Raw genomic sequence first — 14,750 nt, forward strand, 5'->3', positions numbered from 1 at the left:
CCTGTATGTCAACCTGGAGAGCCTGTCAGATAAGGTGGGGGACAGCCCTGCACATCCCGCCTGCCCTTCCCCAGCACCCTCAGGTGGCGACACCTGCGCAGAGGCGCTGGTTCCTCAGCGTTGCCTTCCAGGACTCCCCTGAGGGACAAAGGTGGCAGATTGGTTTCTGAAGGTCCCTTGCTGCTGCTGTCCCCAAGGCTTGGGGCTATGGGAGCAGTGATAGGAAGCCAGCCTAGAGCTCCAGGTGGCGTGTGCAGAAATCCCTGGGCCTGGGTGGCTGCTCATTTGGAGGCCGTGGGGAGGACGAATGGTGAGGGGAGCGCCGGTGATGGATGGGGAGGTGGCAAGTGCCAGGCCCCGTCCTCCCTAACGGCGGTGGCCAGGCCACTGGGACAGGAGACTCAGAGTCAGACAGGATGCTCTAGAATAACAACGATGTGAGTTGGCCCGGGTGTGCTGCATGTTGGGCTCTGCCTTCTCCTGCATCACCATCTTATATCATAAGCTAAATAAAATCCTTTATGGAATGGAACAAGGTGTAAACGAGCAAACAATCAAAACCCTTGTATGACGACCGCTGTGCGCTCAGCTGGCGTGACCTTGGCCTGCTGTTCCTGGCGGAACACCGAGGGCTGCATTCTTCCAGCTCTAATGACCCAGGAGGGCCAGCCCAGCTACATGGCGGCAGGCACTGTGATCGGGAAGTCTGGCTCTGCCACTTCTCGGTCACGTGTGACACCGCAAGCCACCCCGGCCCCGGCCCTGGTTTTCACCGACTTCAGAAGACTACAAAGGATCAAGTGGGATGGCCAGTGCCGCAGGGTGACGCTCCATTTCCAGGGTGCTGGGAGCACCCAAACAGCCAAAGCTTCATGTGCTGAAATTCAGTCCCCAGGCCTGGACAGGTGAGGCCTGCGGGAGGTGCTTAATGATCAAACTCTGGTGGCCTTAGAAGAGGGACAGACACACATTTCTGCCCCCATCTCTTGCTCTTCCCTTGCTCTGCTCTGGGACTCTGCCGGCAAAGGAGGTCACCACCAGAGCCACTGTAAACCTCTTTTCTTTATAACGGACCCCGCCTCTGGCGTTGTGTCATTAGCACAGAAAATGGATGAACACGGCCTGCAGTGGGCAAGTCCTGCACCACGGGGAATCGTCAGGCTCCTGACACCCAAAGCACCGCCGTGAGAAACACTGGTGCTCGGAGAAGGTTTTTCTACTCGACGACTAGCAATTAATAACTTGGTGAAACGACTTCCTTTCTGCTCTTTCGTCGCTTGCAGTTGTTCACGTAAATCCCTGGAGCTAATTAATGGGGACGTCCTCTGGCTGGGAGCCTCACTGAGTAATCCGCCCCCGCTCCTTATCTGGGAGGTGTAATTCGTTAGCCAGCTAAATTACAAGACATCCTCTCAATTTCAAGGCGGTTATTAACGAGGTGGAGGGGAACCGTTTATAAATAATAACAGCACCGGCGTGGTCTCGTCACCTCCAGACACCGAGCCCACCATCCCAGCTCCGAGCTCCCTGCTAAGCACTGCTGTCATAGACCCAGCTGCCTCCCGGACCTGTCACCTGGCCAGGCCTCAGGGGACCCGACCGACACTCCACGTTTCCATATTTTTGAGCTGAATTCAATCCAACATTTTAGGGCCCTGTCGGTTTTCAAGGCCTTGGATCTTCACTCTAGGACAAGGGTGGGGTGGCCAGACTGCTCCCGAAGATACTCGCAGAGGTGACAGGGTCACTGAGCTGCAGATCCAGGACCTGACCCCCTGCCTGCCACCTCCTGGCCAGCACTGTCCCTGGGTTCCTTTGTGCTGTGTCTGCAGCAGTGGGGGACAGTGGGGACGAGGGCCGAGCCCCCCCCAGCAGCACCATTCTTTCTGCGAAGATGGCACAAGGGTGACGACACACCCTGCCCAGACCAGTGGACAGCGCAGAGGAGGAGCGGAAGAGCCGGGCCAGGCCTCACGATGGCTTCTCTCTGTAAATCCCATCTGCAGCAATTTATGACTCTGTTCTCCCCAGGAGATCAGGCCTGCAAAGCCTCACTGTCCACATTCACACTGGACTGATCGCCTCTGTGACGGAGTGACATCTCCCAGCACAGCAGGCAGAAAGCCGCCACACGAGTGACTCACAGACTGGCTCGTTTTTCTCTCAGGGCATGGTTAGGACGCTTTCAGAAACCTGGAAGGAGCGGGACTGAAGTGGGGGCCCGCTCACTGCACTCTGCGCCCCCTTTCTGTGTGACCGAGGGATCTGCTGGGAGGTCACTCAGGTGGCACACAGCTGCGATGCCATGGCCACACGAGTTCCTGTGACTTGCTTTACTTCTGCAGCCCTGCTTCCTCCCCTCTGTGCCGGCCGGGGACTCACAGGATGGGCCCAGGTGCCTTGGGCTTTTCCCCAAGCGTTGGTGGCTCACAGCACACCTGGACTGGCGGGACACACCTGCCACCCACTCTCCTGCCTCCAGCCGTGCTGCTTCCGTGTGTGTGCAAACCAAGAGCCCCTGAACTTCCAAACTTCCTCCCTCGGCTCACTCAGCAGCCGCTGGAGGACAAGGAGGCTCTCAGCCTCCCCTCAGGACCGGGGCTCTCAGCTTCCACTCCGTCTCTCGGAAATATTTCACATTATTAAAATTGTGGAGCAGATTCGGGATTGAACATAACATTCTTAAACTGCCTCGCTTATAAGACAGTGAGCTGGTGACTCACGCCTATAATCCCAGCTACTTGGGAGGCTGAGACCAGGAGGATTGAGGTTCGAGGCCAGCCTGGGCAAATGGTTCCCAAGACCCCATCTCCAAAATAACCAGAGCAAAGTGGACGAGAGGTGTGGCTCGAGTGCTAGAGCTCCTGCTTTGCAGGTGCGAAGCCCTGAGTTCAAATCTCAGTGCCACCAAAGAGAAAAGAATAATAAATGTTTCCCGTAAATGCGTACAGCAAAGGCTGACTCACACAACGCTCACTTCATCACCGTCATCGTCAGCATTATTATTATTGTCATTATTGTTGTGCTGGGGAACGGAACCCGGGGCCTCACGCGTGTGAGGCAAGAACTGCACCCACTCGAGCCATACCCCCGCCCCAACACTCACTTTCAGCCTCCTCCCGCTCTCCGCCTGCCTTTCTGATGAAACCAGAAAGTCAAATACTCATTTTCTCAGTCTCCCCTGCAGCTAGGGCTGGTGAGGTGACACTAATGTAGTCAATGAGACAAAAGCAGCAATCTTTTGAGATTTCCTGATGAGACAATACAAAAGCATATCCTCCTGATTTGACTGAGTCATGATGTCTGGGGTTCCAGCAGCCATCCTGTGAGCATGTGGCAAAGGGGACTAGAATGAGAGGGAACTCATTCAAGGGAACTGCAGAGAAATTAGCCCTGTTTTTGTTAGGCCTCTGAAACTAAGCTGGACCCCTCACAGGGTTGTGAGAAAAACCAAGCCTTGGCTTGTTTAAGACGTAAGCCAGACTTTCTGTGTCTTATAGCCAAAAGATTCCTGTTACATGATCAATGTAGAAAGATTTCCTACATAGTCAATGTAGAAAATGTTTTAAAAATACAGAAGACAGGCTGAGTATGCTGGTGTACGCCTATCATCCCAGCACTAGGAAGGCTGAGGCAAGTTCAAAGCCAGGCTGGGCTGCATAGCTAGACCATGTTGGAAGAAAGGAAGGAAGAGAAGGAGGGAGGGAGGAACGGAAGGAAGATAACTACACAACGTACGTATGTACATATATGTCTGTCTATCTGTCATCTATCTATTATCTATCAATCATTTATTTATCATTTATCTTCTATCATCTACCTATCCATCTACCCATCCATCCATCCATCCATCCACCCATCCATCCATCCATCCACCCACCCATCCATCCACCCACCCATCCATCCATCCATCCTCCCATCCATCCACCCACCCATCCACCCATCCATCCACCCACCCATCCATCCACCCACCCATCCATCCACCCATCCACCCACCCATCCATCCACCCATCCACCCATCCATCCTCCCATCCACCCATCCATCCATCCATCCACCAATTCATCACCCATCCATCCATCCACCCATCCATCCATCCATCCACCCATCCATCCATCCATCCATCCACCCATCCATCCACCCACCCATCCACCCACCCATCCACCCACCCACCCACCCACCCATCCACCCACCCACCCATCCACCCACCCATCCACCCACCCATCCTCCCACCCATCCTCCCACCCATCCACCCATCCACCCACCCATCCACCCATCCATCCACCCACCCACCCACCCATCCATCCTAGTGACTGTCTGAAACACTCAGCACTAACATTTCAGTGTGGTCGCTGACAATCTGGGTGTGCTTTGATGTGAACTGTTTTGTTTGCACTTTTGACGTGGTATTTTCTGTGCTGATTTTCGAACTAGGCCAGGTTCTTAAAGGAAGATAAAAGGATTGTGATGGCTGCTGTCTGCCATCAGAGCTTAGCTTACACTTGGGTCATTTATTATGGATTTGGAGGATGTAATTAGGCATTTCTCAAGTTTGTTGGTAATGCAAATATAGGTCACTATATTAGATAAAAAATTGTTTTCGTTTAGCAGCAACTCTAACCATGTCTCCCCGTGTAAAAACAGCTAAGCCGTTCTTAGGGTGTGCAGCACAGAACCCACCCACTGTGGCGTCTGGTTAGCTCACACAAGACACGAGTCCCCTTGAAATGGAGGGCGAAGACAGTAGAAAAAGAAACACGCTCTCTGATATTGACAAGGGGGCCAAAAAGGGCACTGGTGCTCACGTCCGTAATCCCAGCTATTCAGGAGGCAGAGATCAGGAGACTCGTGGTTCAAAGCCAGCCTGGACAAATAGTTCATGAGACTTTATCTTGGAAAAAAAAAACCAAAACAACACAAAGCAAGGTTGGTGGAGTGGTTTTAGTGGCACAGCATCTGCTTTGCAGGTGTGAGGCCCTGAGTTCAAACCTCAGTGGACAGGTGTGGCAGGAGCAGCCTCCCGTGGACAAGCAGAGGGAGCCCTGCAGCCACCCCGCTCCCCTTCCTCCCCACGCTGCCTCCTGGGTTCTGATCCAGCGTCCACACCCCAGCTTCAGGTGAGCACTTCTGCTCGGTTCCTTACGATTCTTCCTTCCATCATCCATCTTTTTTTTCCCCCTTATAATTTTCTGCTTCTGCTACTCCAGGTTTTTCTGCGGCCTGCTAAGGATGCCAGGCTGCTTTGCCTCTGTTGTCCCGTTTGACCCGCACATGAAGCGTGCTGTCCAACCCCGAACTCCATCTGAGCGCACTTGTGCCACGCTGGACCCTAAGCACCTGGGCCTCGCCAAATCCCTGTGTCTGACCTACAGCCACGGCAGAAGGGTGACATGTAAGCGCTCGGTTCATTCCCCATGTGCAATCCCGCCCATTGCAATAGCAAAAGTTACTCAGGCCTTGCTGTGGCCTTGGCGCTGTTCTGGGAAGTGCATGTGTTCATTTAATCCTCACACCCAGTGTCACCCAGGTCCCCTGAAAAGAGCTCCAGGGCCCCCTCCCCACTCCCTGTGACTTTACAGTATTACTTTCGGGGATGCAGCGCTTAGGCGACTGGGGTGAGGCCTTTCCTGTCCTCTGCTGGACATCTGGTGCCATGAATTTCCAATTCGTAATGCTTTCGGTGAGTCCCACAAACTTTTTTGTATTTTCACTTTCATTCAGAGCAGTGGATTGTTTTCCTTTCTTTTTCACCCATGGATTATTTTGAAAATGCGCTGTTCGGTTTCTGAGTGTCCGGGGTTTTCCCGGCTCTTTCTGTCACCCATTTCTAGCCTGACCCCACTGTGTCAGCGCACACACCCTGTCTGAAGTTAGTTGTCTGACGACTCAGGGCGTGACCCACGTTGATAAACGTCCTAGGGCTGCTCGGACTCTGTTCGGTGGACACTTGGATAGTCACCAACTAGTTAATGGTGTTCTTTCCCCCTCCTTGACGTTCCACCATCCCTCCTACCACTTCCCTTCTGTTCAGAGCTCTTTGCTGGGCTCATGTCTGTCATCCTAGCTGCTCAGGAGAACTGTGGTTTGAAGCCAGCCGAGGCAAATAGTTCCCAAGACCCAATCTCCAAAAAAACCCATCACAAAAAATGGGCTGGAGGAGTGGCTCGAGTGGTAGAACACCTGCCTAGTAAGTGTGAGGCCCTGAGTTCAAATCCCAGCACCACAAAAACATAAGAGCTCCTTCCGACAGCATTCTTTTAGAGCAGGTGTAAAAGGTGATTTTCCTTCATCTAAGGAAAATCTACCTTCGTTAGGGGTGGACAAGGAGTTCTGGGTTCTGTCAGCCCCTGAAAAATGTCGTTCTGCTTCCTTCTTGCTTCTTCTGATCAGAACTCTGTGGCCATCAGAACCGCTTTCCCCTTTGGGTTTCTTTTTGGTTGTCTATCTCCCATTTTCCCAAGTTTGGCGAAACTGTGTCCTAGGGTAAATTTCTTCTGGAATGTCCTACTGCGGTTTGCTCAAATTTCTTGGTTGTACAGGTTCATGGTTTTCCAACTTGGGGAATTTTTCAGTCATTATTTCTCCAAACGCTTTTCTCACTCCATCCCCTTTCGCCTCTTCTGAGGACTCTGATGACAGGAATATCCCACATGTTTGTCAGTCGGGCGACTTCTGTTGTTCCATCTGGTTCATCAGCTCTTTCCTTGGTCCTCATTCTGCCGCTAGGCTGGTCTGTTCAGCTTTTTCATTTCAGTTATTGTATTTTTTAATTCTAAAATTCCTGTCTGGTTCTTTAAACTTTCCATTTCTTTGAGGCGGTGAAGTCTTGACTGACCATCACACCTCCTGACAGTGACAGAGGGCACAGGAGCTCACAGACGCGGCTTCTGTTCTTGCTATTCCAACTGTTATTAAGACAGGGTCATTTGAAAGAAAGATCCAGAAGCCACAGAAATGGACGTGTGGGAAAAAGCCAACAATTCCACACATGACCACGTGTGCATATGCTCCAGGCAGGGCTCTCACCCGCTCGGGGGACCCCCCTTTCGGAGACTGTCCCCTTACACCCACTACAGAGACCACAAGGCACCAAAGTGCCATCAGTGTCCTGTTGTCCTTGTGGACAGGTGACAGATGGATCTGGACTGGCGCTGGTCTACTCCTGTGCTCTGAAGCTGAGCTCAGGCGGCGGAGGTCACCCTGTCACAAGATGGCACCGTGGAGGACATGTGTCTATATCCTGCTCACTCTGAGTCCAGGACAAGTCAGCAGGAGGCTCTGCTCCACACAGCCTTCGTCTCGGTGGCCGTGGCAGGAACTGCACGTGGCTTTCTGTGGCCCCGCACTTGACAGGCCACAAGCAGGAGAGGAGCAGGTCCTTGGCACAGAGGCTGAGAAACCCGCATCCCTTTAATCCTGGCAACACAGGGAGGTGTGCCGCTCCCCGCCCTCCTTCGGGGACCGGGAGAGACAGGGGAGTCTTGGTTGACCAGGGTTCTCTTGGCTGTGTCTGGCTTTGCCCAAACCTGACTGCTACTGACGCTGTCTTTAAGGCAGACATACAAGCCCCGGCCCACCGTGGGTGTAAGTTCTCTGGGGCTCCTGAGGCGGGCCGGAGGGGGGTCACCCGCCCATTGCACAATTCCTGCTGGGGACCCTGTCTCAGGCCCTGTCTGTACCGTGTCTCTCCACAGCCCCGTTCTGCTGCGGCTCCTCCTCCAAAGGCAGCCCTCTTGGGAGAGGCGTCCCAAGTCACCTCCTCCAGGGTTTCGCGGGAAATCCAGGCGCCGACTCACCGAACAGGGGCACCAGTCCTCACCACCGACCCCTCCACCATCCTCTCCCTCCTCAGGAGGGCGCAGGGCCCACGTTCACAACTCAGTCACACCTGTCGGATGCATGTCCCCGCTTCCTGCAGGAACCATGGATGCTCTGTGGCCCTTAGTGGCCCTCTCGGTTTGGAGGGGAGGACCACTCGCCCTCTCCACAGCGGGTGGAGTCATCGGGGCTGACTTTCTCCAGACTCATGGTCCAAGAGGTCAGGCCCTGCCTCAGTGGTCCTGGCCTCACTTGTGCCATACTCTGTGAGTTAAAGGCGGTCACTCTGAGTGACCCACAGTCAAGACAGGGGGAATTAGGCTCTGCTCTGTGAAGGGAAGAATGCCAGAGAATTTGGGGACGGATTTTAAGGTCACCACGTTCCTTCCACACTTCCTGACGAGTTTAATGCATTCTGTGGAACGAACGCGCACCAGCCAGCCTGAAGCAGACGCGTGTCTGACACAGAAATCACTACAACCTCGAGACACCGTCAAAGGTGTTAGAAGTCTCTTTTTAATGAATGTTTAATGATGCATAAATAGATTTACTGCTAGACTCTTGGGAAAATGAGACCCAAAAATCTTCAGATGCTCCAGTAAATTTCAGCCTGTCACGAATTTTTTAAAAACATTGAGCACATGTTGCAAGCATTTGTGCAAAGGAAACTTTAATAACTAGCGAAGTAGGAGAGCGCCCTCCCATGCACTGTCCACATTCTGGGAGAAGCCTGACGCCCCCCCATGGACGGTCACCACAAAGGTGTCACTCTGACAGAAGCCTGTCCCTCCCCTCATGGGCTATGCTGCCCTTTGGAACCGGAGCGATGCTGCTTTGGTCAGTGTCCTCCTGGCGTTAGTCACACGGGAGACCCCAAGCAGCCCCACGGGCAAGGTCAGGAGCCCATGTGCCTGCTGACCCCAGGCCCGAGCTCGGCAGCAACGCATCGCTCGGTCTGCAGGGACGATCCGAGGCCACTGCTTAATTCCATTAAAAGGAAATCGATATTGTTCAGCAGAACAAAGGACAGAGGGCGGCTCAAAGGAGCAGAGAACAACGTGACAGTGACGCTAGCTCTCAGAATACAGGTGTTCAGCCAGACCCAGGTGGGCGCCAGTCTTGAGAAACTGCTCTCGTCCTGAGGTCAGGGTGTGGAGCAGAGGAATGAGGTGGGGTTGCGGGGACTCGGGGAGACGGCGTGTTAAGATGCTACCAAAATAAACCATGGAACTGTGGGGACACAGCCCACAGGCACAAAGGGCCCGGTACCGGGCCTTCAAGGAGCTCGCGTCGCAGACCACAGGGAACAAAATAAAAACGACACAAATGGTCACCAGAAAACAAAGCAGGGCTGTGACATGGGAGCAGCTGTCGAGATCCTTTTGTGCTTTGTTTGGGGAGTAGGGGAGCGGGGATTGAACTCAGGGCTTCGTGCTTGCCTGCCAGGTGCTATAACTACTTGAGCCACATGCCAGTGGCTTTTGCTTTTGGCCTCAGACCACGATTCTCCTACCTCTGCCTCCTGAGTGGCTGAGATTACAGGTGTGTGCCACAGTGCCTGGCTTCCAAGCTCCCTTTCTGAGGTTTCTTCACAGGTCAGGGAGACAACGGTAAGGAGGACAAGCCCACAGGTTAAGAACAGGACGGGAGGCTGTTCTTAATTGCTGGTTCGCTTTGATTTAGGGCATTTTAGTCAGGACTGCTAGATGAGTGCTTTTAAAATATGAGCCGTTGAAAGTGAAAAGGCTGTCCACTGCAGGAGGGACAGCAAAATGGATAAAAAAAAAAAGTAGGGAACACTGTGGAAACCCAGCTGTCTGGGAGTTGCAAACAGCCAGCTCCCCCATTGCCCGGCCACCAACCGGCTCTGTGATTGAAATCCCTTCACTTTTCTGAGCTGAGTTTCTGTTCTGCCTGGAGCCCTAAATCTCCACGGTCCCTGTGCAGCTCCAAGCTTTGGGATCCTAACAGTGACAACAGGCTGTCCTTCCCCCAGCTGCCTCTCTCCCTGCCTGGCCCTTCGCCTGGGTGGACGCTCCTTTCTCTTCTTTCCCAAGTGCCGGAGATCACAAGGCCACTGGACCCGCCAGGTGCCCCTGTGATGGGGGGTCATTGGCCCTAACGCATCGGTCGGGAGGGCCCTGTCCTCGCTCTCGGCAGGGCGGTAGTGGGGACAAAATGATGTAGGATATGGTACCACAGTGACGGTGCCACTCAACACTCTGGAAAGTCACGCCACGTCAGATCTGTGCGCGCGTCACACCCTGAGAGGACCTCGGTGTAAAGCCGACACAGCCTCGCGGCCACTGTGCCCCGAGCCCCCCAGGAGCTAACAAGGCCCTGGAGGCCTCTTCCCCTACAGCAGCCTGTAATGTCACCAAGAGCCAACAGCCACGCTGGCACCATCGATCCCACTCATGCCATGGCCCCTGGAGGGCCGTCCTGTCACTCTCCACGAGGTTGACGCCCGTGCCACCGCCGTCCAAGGGCGGCCTCAGGAGTTAGGGCTCTGTCTGTTAAAATGACTCCTGCACTCGTGGGAATGCGGGGAAGGGCAGGGGACACTGAGATGCTGTCCTCAGGCCTGGGCTTTCCAGAAATGGCCCCTTCCACGTCCTCGTCCCCATAAAAAGGCAAAGGTCAGTTATACCCAAGACCAAACGTGTGCGCTTAGGACGCGCTTGGACAAGGACACACAGCCACATCAGAAACAGGTATTTTTCTCAGATCAGATTCTTGAAAGTTGATCTTTTAAGTTAGGAAACTGTAACTTAGAATGCTGTAAATGTTGCATGTAGGGTCTGGGTTTGGGTCAGGAATAGAAAGCTGTATTGGATTTGTAAATGCAAGAGAGGAGGCGCCTTAGCACTGAACGCGGGAGCGTATTAACTGTCTTTTAACAGGCGATGAAACGCGCAAAGAAGCCAACAGTGAACAGACAGCAATGTGGGAACTTGAACCCAAGACCAGTTCAGAATGCGTCACTTGGTCTCCGTGCAGGGGTACCTCCTCCCTGAGGCTCTGTGAGCCCAGCCTCCCCGATCTCAGCCTCCATGGCTCCCGCCCTCCCCTCCCTCCCTCGTTCCTTCCCCCTCCCCCCAGCTTCCCCCTCACGTACTTAAGTCCTTAAAGCACTTAAGGAACTTGGCTTTAATCACCCTGTTTTATCTCTTTATACCTAGACTATGGCCCGAGACGTCACTGGCACTAAGCAAACCGGTGGATAAAGGTGTGTCCGGTTGCACGTCACTGAAGGGGTCCAGCAGGCAGCAGATTCGCGCCAGCACGCATCCCGCTCCAAGATCCTGTCCGTGATGGCTTCGGGGCTGCTCACCTGGGAGGTGACGTAATTACTAAGAGAAAGAGCAGCTGGCATGACCCCTCTACGCCAATGCCTCTCCTTTCCTTGGCCCAATTACGAGAATGGAGACACAGTGCGGGGTGTGGTGACTTGCTGTGACCCCATAGTTCAAAGCCAGCCCAGGGAAAAAATTAGCAAGACTTCATCTCAACAAATGAGGTGGACATGGTGCTGCATGCCTTTGATCCTAGCCTAGGGCAAAAAAAAAGAAAAAAAAGAGAGACCCTATCTGAAAAATAACTGAAGGACAATTTAATACCAAACCAAGCCTCTCGGATCCTTCACACAGTGAATTCTCCAGCCACCACGCTTCACGTGAGTCACCAACAAAAGCCACACGAACACCAACCTGTTCCTCGGACTCTTCTTTGTCATCTAAGTGACCGCTTGCATTTAAAGTAGGTCCTGCTTCCAGACCTTTGTGACACTGTAAGCAGCTGGGCCTAACCGAATGCATTTCGAGGGACAGGCGTGAAACAGGCCATGCCTGGAGTCGCAGCACCGACGCTTCTGGTGCCATGGGATCCTGTGACACCCCATGTCCGCGGTCTCCCCAGACGGAGGTGTCCCCAAGGTGCTGTCCCCTGCTGTGCCCAGACAGGACAAGCGCCCGATAAACGCCGGTCCATGCCCTTGAGTGTGACTTTCACAGGACAAACGAGGCGTCCGGGTGTCCAAGTCACAAAGTTTTATCCTGAGATTCCACCCAGCATGGAGGGAAAGCCTGTCTGTGGGGGGACCGGCGGGGAGGGGACACATGCGTCCTCCTGATGGCTGCACAGACCCGTCGCTTGCTTTTATAATTACCCAGAGCCTCGTCTGTCAGGATTCCTTCTGGGTAACAGCTTGAGTGATGTCGCAACCACGCTCTGAAATGGCTCGCAAACCACAGACACAAATATCTGGGCCAAGAATGTGGGACCGGTGCCGTGACAGTCCATGATTTCTGGCGGAGCCATTGTGGATCGAGATGATGAACTGTGCAGAGCCTCAGCAGAAGAGCTGAGGACACAGCTGCTGTCGTGAAACTCCTGTTATTGGAGCCACGAAGACGGAACAAAGGAAAGGCGCCCTGTGACACGCCTGGTCTGCATTGCTCAGAGGACCACACTGTCACACTGGGGAAGTCCCCGACGGGCCAAACATGACCTGATGGGCACACTGTCACCCACAGACACCACTGCCTGAGAGATGAGCTTTTTGAAGATCCCCGAATACTGGCAGAAACCACGGTGCCTCAACGTCCAAGCAGCCAGGCCGTGCATGGGGTGTGACGTGACCTTCCGCGTGGCACGTGGACCCCGGCTGCACTTTCTGTTGGGAGGGGTCATGAGTGACACAGAGGGATGAGCCCTGGGTTATGCGTGGCCCGTGCGAGTCCCTTTCCCTCTCTGCAGAGCCTGGGGTGACAGCAAGCTGGGTGAACCCCACCTCCGACTGGTACCCCAAAGGGACTTGCCTCGCAGCGTGACACCTGCGGCAGGGCAGGTGCGCGATGGACCGGGAGATGGGAGGATGGGAGGGGGATGAGATGGACAAATGGACAAAAGGAACGGACAGGTAAGGTGACCCTTCTGGGGTCGGTGATCGTAGCTAGTGAAGATCAAGGGGATACTTCCTCGAAATACTTCAGAAGTAAAAATGGCAAGCTGAGAGCTCACATGAGCCGTTCTAAAAACCTGGGCCGCTGGACGCGTTCCTTACACAGCACTGGTCACCTGATAATCAGGCAGGGTGACCGCCTTCCTCAGGTGGCACAGGCGAGGGGACAGAGGAGATGAAGAGCATGAAATCCAGGTGTAGACTGAGCTCACTTCTGCTTCTGCCATTATTACAAACACATTTAGAAAGAAACAAAATGATTTTTCCAGATCACCAAGAAGGTCTAAAATGTTAAAATAGGAAAAAAAAAAAAAAAAAAAAGGCTGAGTCAAAGTTAAAACCAAATAAGGGAAGAAAGTTACTTTTTCACCAGCCTAGGAGGGAACCCCACAGCACAAAGAAGCTGGTCCAGTCGGCTGTCTGGGTCAGGAGTTTTCAAGTTGTTTTGTCGTGTTTTTTTTTTACAAAAGAAACAACTTTAAATTTCCGCAGAGCCTTGCATGACTGGGTGGGGGCAATGGTGGAGAGAAAGGCGAGCACAGCCACCATGCTGGAGCTGGGTGAGTCACAGCCCCTGGTGGCCCCCACTTCCGGGCCTGGTGTCACGGCAGTAGCCTCCCCCCTCCCACCCACCTAGGAGTCCTATTCTTAACCCAGGACCACCCAGCACCAAGGGCTGGGTGACAATTCAAACCAGGGCTGCGCTACACCACGGCTCAAGCCTTTCCATCGCAGGGTGCCATGGTGTCCGTCCCCCCCACAGCATCTCAGGAGGTCCAGGATGGTTTAGAAATGCACCCTCCTCCGCTTTCAGGACAAGGATCCGAGAACACAGTCACAGTCTCGAAAACCTGAGTCTGCCATGGCAGCTGTGGCCTTTCTTTGGTAAAACCCTCTGGGAAGCCAAAACGCTGTGCCAAGGTCATTCCTTGCACGCCTGCACATCAGCAACGGCCATGGATGGGCACGGAGGCGTCTGCAGGCTGGTCTAGACCGAGCCAAGTCACTCTGAGCTGGCAGCAGTCCCACCCAGGACGCTTGCCGTGTGCTAAGCACTTCTGGTCACTTCCCGAGAACACAGACGCTTCAGATGGGGTGCAGCTCCTCGGGGGACTGCCAGCCCCCAGGGGGACACAGGCAAGCTACAGGACACTCTGGGGGACGAGGAGGGCGCCCCAGCAGCCAGGCACAGGGCACGATTCGGACCTGAGTCACTTCTCAGAGGCCGTGGGCCTCCTCACTGCCGTCCTATGGAATCGGGTGGAACCTGGCTCCGAGCTCCGAGCTTGGAGGCCAGGCTGCCCTCTCCTTCCTGTGGCCTCAAAGGGACCCTCTCACCTGCAGGCCTGGATGGAGTCATGCTGACACTTGGCCCTGGTCACCCAAGCCTTTTCACTTGGTTGCAACACTCTTGTGAAGAAAAACAACTGCACATCACAAACTGAGGTGAGGTTAAATGACCTGCCCAGGTCCCACAAGGGCCAGAGCTCGGCCTGGGCCCCAGGTGGCTACGCGCCCTCTGCCCCCACCCCGTCCGGCCACCGAACACAGCACTGCGCCTGCTGCTAACTACCCCGTTTGACAGGTGGGAGCACTGAGGCTGAGAGGGGTAAGCACCTCACCCAAGGCACAAAGTCAGTTTTTGGGATCCCGAGCCAGGCTGTGTGACCCCAGGACTCACAGTCTTCACAAGCGCATTACAAGCAGGTGACTCTGCGGCTGGGGCTGGGATAAATTATATGGGCACCCCCGCTACAGGGCACTGAGCAGCCCTGTGTACTGCTTGGAAGAGGAAATGTCTGAGTGATCAAAATGAAGAGAAATCAGTGTGGGGTTTGAGAAGAATGAAGAACAGGCCGATGGGATCCTGGTGCAAAATGCCCCACGGGACACAGACGGCAGGGCCCCTTGCTCCCTCTGTCACAGGCGTGCTGCGCGCTGCCTTCTGGTGACAAAGAGAACATCGTCCTC

At 54.2% G+C, this 14,750-nt stretch overlaps 1 protein-coding gene across 1 annotated transcript in view; it reads right to left on the minus strand.

The window, feature by feature from the left end:
* Positions 1-14,750, minus strand: part of Ttc28 (tetratricopeptide repeat domain 28) — a 444,103-nt gene that overhangs the window by 79,567 nt on the left and 349,786 nt on the right.

This window comes from Castor canadensis, chromosome 18, assembly GCF_047511655.1.
Source record: "Castor canadensis chromosome 18, mCasCan1.hap1v2, whole genome shotgun sequence".
In the NCBI taxonomy this organism is placed as follows: Eukaryota; Metazoa; Chordata; class Mammalia; order Rodentia; family Castoridae; genus Castor; species Castor canadensis.